Raw genomic sequence first — 5418 nt, 5'->3', positions numbered from 1 at the left:
AGCTCTGCCAGGTCTCATTCCTCCGGTGTGCTCGGAGCCAAGGAGCTGTTTGGTTCTTGGTTGTTGGTTTGGTTTTGTTTTAACGTGAGGGCGTCAGTTGTTTTATTGAAGATACGACTCATCTCTAGCTTCTCTACTGCTGTAACTCTGTCAAATGTGATCAGACTTGTCTGTCAGGACTTTATCAATCTCTAGTGCTTCCTACACAAGGTTTCACAACCTTCTGGGGTGTTTAATGACTTCTTTCTTTTAATGTGGTGCTTCTCTGCAGAAAGAAGCTGAAATGATAGGGCGGTAAATGGAAGACTTTTCTTCCCCACCCCTCTTGACCACTGCTCTGAAGTTTGATGCACTTGTATCTCTCCAGTTTTCTCTGCAGTCTCAATAACTTGTTCAACTTGGCTGTCGCACAGACATAACCCCTTCTTAAGACCAAAATGCGCACTCAGTTGTCGTGTACTCTCACTTCAAGGTCTGTGGCTCACATGAATATTTGGAAATGGCCCCGAGCCTTTCTGTCTCTTGCATCCAGGGATTACAAATAATGTTCTTAAGTGCTTCCACGCTGCAGACCTGAGACTGCTCACAAGGAGCACAGCCTCCCATCGGCTGCTTCTCTGTCTTGCAATCGTGTTGCAAGCGAGGGGAAAAGGCCGTCTGGAAGAACTTGCTGTTGTAGAGCACCGTGGTGTCACAAACCATCTCCGTCCCCTTCAGAAGACAACCAGGACGCCTGTGGGTATGGTGTGGGGGGAATCTTGCTTACCACCTAGATGGATTTAACGTATGATGAGAGGCCAGGTAGGGAAGCAGGTGTGTGGTGTTTGACATCATCCCCCAGCTCAAGTTCTTGAAGATGTGTGTAGTTTCAAATACCTTGACAAGCTGAGATACAGTTCTTTCTTTCTTTTCTTAGTTGTTATGGACTAGCATGTTCTTTACTGTCATGGTTCCCTGGCTGTGGCCTATGGACTGCTGACCTCCTGATGGCCCACAGATTCCCACCTTGCCTGTAGAACTTCCTCCATAAAACTCCAATGATCCAGGAAGGATCTTGAAGACAGCCCAAGGTCCCAAAAGTTTGGAACTGACTGGGGACTACATCAATCTTTGTCCAAAACAGATGAGGATGAGCAGAGCCCTTCTGATGCCATTGAGTGGAAGCAGTAGCACCGAGTGTGGTGCAAAGTATGAGTTATTCTGATGCCGACTTGATCACTTCTGCGGTTGTTCCCTTTGGTCTTTTGGGCATCTGGGCTTTCTTCATTCTCTGTGTTTCTTGTGGGCCACCATGAATATGTCAAAAGAAAAATGCTAGAAAGGTTTGCTGTTTTGATCTATTTCACTCTGCGTGCGAACAGTGTTTTAAAAAACTCAGGGCTGTAGGCTGCCTGAGGAGGCTTATATTTGAAGGGAAGTTTTTTTTCTTGCTCATTGTTTTCTATACTAAAATACTAATACTAGTATACTGCAACACTAATATTAATATACTACAATATTAATGTTAGTATTTTAGTGTTAGTGCTATTTACCCAAGTGACTCTGGTGGAGCAGGAGTCTGTGATAGTCCAAAACCAGAGCACAGAAGCCCACCAAGCACTGGTTTGGATGTGATTAATGGTTAGACTTCCCTGCTTCAACCTATGCTTTATTAAGTTTACTTTATACAGCATCGTATTCTCTAGGTTTTACTAGAGGTTCCCCTGGGCAGCTGCCGCTTGTAGCGCAACATCTTCCTGCAGTGGTAGAATTGCTCTCAGAGCTGCATACCTGCCTACTCGCACGGAGTTTTGGCTTCCATAAATTAGCCACAACTGGGCTGGCTGTCATCAGCTGGAAGGTAGCAGATGGTCCTGTATTTTCTGGATCATACCCAACAGATGAGGCAAACTTGGGTTTCGTATTCCAGGAAGCATCCAAGTGAAGATGCCTTTTCCTTTTGGCTTCAAATGAATTGTGCTGCTTTGTTAACTCTTGAGAAGTTGACAGTGAAAACACTTATTTTTACTGTGGGAAAGAGCTGCGTAGAGACTAGGATGCAGAAGGGGAAGTTATTCAGCCGCATGGATATGGGTTTCCTGGGCCTTGGCAGGAACTAGGCAATACAAAGTACCGGAGGAGAGGGAGAGATGTAAAAGGCAGGGTCCTTGCAATGGGTTCTGTTCGCTGCCCTTTCTTCGTGGCCTTCTCTGCTTAGACTTCTGGCTGCCAGAGGTTTTGGTATTCAACTTAATAGAAGGCACCTGTATTAAAGACACATCTATCTTTCGTGCTGTAGCTGTTCAGTTACTTCACTTAAGTTAAACTGATGTAATCTTCCACCGATATCAAAATCGTACCCTGTCAAACGCGTTAAATAGGGCAAAATCAAGGGCCAAGTTTCAGCCCAGGAAGAGGTTTCTCGGGGGGGGTTGAGGGACGTTTTCTCTCTGCTCCCTTTCTGCTGCCTCCCACTTCAATTCCAATGCTTTGCTGTGGCTTTGAAAGCAAACTCCCAGCAGCCGACGTGTGCCAGGGGTGCAGGGCAGGCGGGGATGCTGCTGCTGCCCACAGTGACAGTCACAGAGGGCTTTCCCCTGCCCACCCCTCCTGCGGCAGGCTCTGGTCCTGGCTCTCTTACCCAGGTGTCTGCTCTGCCCTGCGCACTGCAGTGGGGAAACAGAAAGCCTCCATGGCACGGGCTTTTTTAATAGTTTTTTTGAACCCTGACTTCTGACTGTTAATTGTGGTGTTAGGGGGATTGCTCTGCGTAAATCGGCCAGTGCGCTTGGCTTTACGAGCGCTTGGCATGACAGCAGGGAAGGGTATGTTCCCCCTTTACAAACCTTCTTTCAGCGGCAATGCTATTTCTTGCAATATTTATCTGATTTAGCCCCTCGCCCAGGACTTCAGACCACAAATGAGGAGGTGTTTCTGTCTGCTTCACTTCTGGATCTAGCGTGGGAATCTCTGATTTATTTACATTTCACACCTCTGCCGAAGCACAGGCTGTGAATTCACCTCCCAGCAGAACCCCGTTCCCATGCCCAATGGTTTGGAGGTTTCTTGAAGACCACCTGCCTGCAGCCCGACAGTGGGTGAGGGCAGCTGAGCTCCCGTAGCCGGAGGGCTTGGCTGGGCTGTGGACAGAGCTGCACTGGCTACAGCACCTGCCCGTGCTGGAGGATCCTGCTGCAAAGCTCGTGGGGCAGCTGTAGCTGCGTCTTCAGTGTCGGCAAGAGGTAAAGTGAGGAGGTGAGCAGGTGGATTTTGAGCTTTCCTTCATCTAGCCCTTGTGTGCATAAGGTTTAGGTCTTCTCTCCTTTCCCCTTTGCTATCAGCCTGAGGTCCTAACAGTGACTAGTTGCTGAACAAGGGATAGAGCCAGCAGAGTGCTGCCCTTTGAGCTGCTACTTATGCCTTCGTTGTGTCCCAGGAGCACTAAAAAGCAGGGATGTGCCTGGTTGAAAACCTGCCTGATGTATCCAGCACAGATCTAGGGCTGAAGCTGTGGCCAGGGTGTCTGGGCACGGACAGAGCAGAGATTTGCTCTGGTGGTATTGAGCTGGGGGAGGAAAAACGGTCCCTTCCTGCAGCCTGGCATCTTAGCACCGCTTGGGAATATTTACAGCCTCCCTTGTTGCCTGGGCAGGCACCTCTAGGGATTGCTCCTGATGTTGGAAGGGATGAAGCAGGCATGAGCAGTATGCGAGTCTCCTGTGTCATCATCTATCCCTAGCCTGAGGGCTGAGGACGACCCCTTGCTTGTTATTTGGATTTTGGTAGCACCCAGAGGGTTCTGGCAGAGCTGAGGGTGTCAGCAATGTCTGGCATGTAGGTCTGTGACAGCACCTTGCTGAAGATGGGTGACATTATTTTTTTTTCTTTAAATAACTATTCCTTTCACCTGCACTGTTTCTTCACCTTTTCCTTGTTGCTCAATGAGAAAACACCCCACCCCACATATAAAACCACCTCTTCTGCTCTTCTCGACACACTTAGGTACGTGTATGACCCACCAGGTGCCCCAGGACAAGCCTATACCTGTTCCTGTCACGGAGCCTATCCTGAGATCCTGCTGTCCTGGAGAAGACCAGCAGTACAGGGCTGTTGTCCCTCCCTCTCTCCCCTGGAAGCTGCGTGTGCTCTGGAACTGCTGCACAATGTCATAGCCAAATGCTTTGCCTTCCCTGGTGTTGAGCAGGATAAATCCTTTTTGGCCCTCTCAAATAAGCTAAGAACTAGACCGTCTCTGTGGGCTGTAGCTCTGTGGTGGCCAGCATTCCCACCCCGAGCCCGCCTGTTCCCGCTGGCAGGGAGACAGGATCCTGGGCAGATCCTTACTTTCCTTGCAGGGCTTCTGCTCTCTTCTCTCCAGCCCAACGCCTTTGTCTCCATCCTCGTGGAGCTCTTGCTCTGCGGGTCCAACCACCTCCTTGCTGTCTGGTAGCGTTTCTCATGTTTCTCATCCTTCCTGCAGGCACAGCCCCCCAGTTGTCCCTGGGTGGGAAGGGTAGTAGTCCAAGCCCTAGCAGGAGTTGCCCTTGAAACAGGGGAGGGTCTCAGCCAGGGACTGCTCTGTTTCTTTCCCATGTCCGTGTCCACATGGGACAGGAAAGCAATAGGGGGTGGGGTGGGGTGTGTATGGCACTTTTGCTCTCCCACATCTGCACCCACACGTGCTATCTCTGGCCAGAGATATCCAGCTGCTGAGGGGAGTTTGAAGACTGCATTTAGCAGGGTCTTATCCGGGACTTTCTTTCTTGCCTCTTAATTAATCAAGCAATAGTGGAGAGGCTGGCAGAGAATCTTGAACCAAATTCTGCTCAACCACATCCCTTCAGCCCCCCTGGGGCTTAGCGTGTGGGGCCATCCAGAATCCACTTGTAATTGTTCCCATTGTAGCTTCTTCCCCCCCCACCCTTCCTAGCATGTCTGAACTGGGTCCTCAGGACACGGCTCTGCTTCTGACTGTTCCCAAATAATTATCGTGTAATTCTTCTCCCAAAATAATGTAAGGTGTGGGTGAGGCGCGTTCGCTTCCAGTGATGTAGCAACACCCCTTACACAACAGAAATGCTGGGTGTTTCACCAAACTGGGGATGGGATGACGGCTGCAGGAGTGTGACTAAGGGGCGTCAGTGTGCCACAGGTGTTGCACGTTATCTCTGGGGCTGCTTTCGGGGTTTGCCTTCTTCCAGTGCATCATTATCCTGCTGCCCGCTTTCCCCTCCCAGCCCTTTCCCCTGAGCCTCTCCATCCTCCCGTGGTTGATCTGTAGCGGAGCAGCCCTCCATCCAGACCCCTGCTGTGCTCTCTGGGATTGCGGTTCCTCTCGGAGGGTCCTGCTGTGAGCTGGGCTCGCTCCTGCCCCGTCTGTGCTGAGCGAGGTGGCTTGCCGGCCTTGGGAGAGCCAAAGACAGAGCGTGCCTCTCGGCA

Source organism: Charadrius vociferus, unplaced genomic scaffold (genome assembly GCF_000708025.1).
Source record: "Charadrius vociferus isolate BGI_N301 unplaced genomic scaffold, ASM70802v2 scaffold436, whole genome shotgun sequence".
Classification (NCBI taxonomy): Eukaryota; Metazoa; Chordata; class Aves; order Charadriiformes; family Charadriidae; genus Charadrius; species Charadrius vociferus.
The sequence above is the reverse complement of the archived record's forward strand: the minus strand, read 5'-3'. Positions refer to the sequence as shown.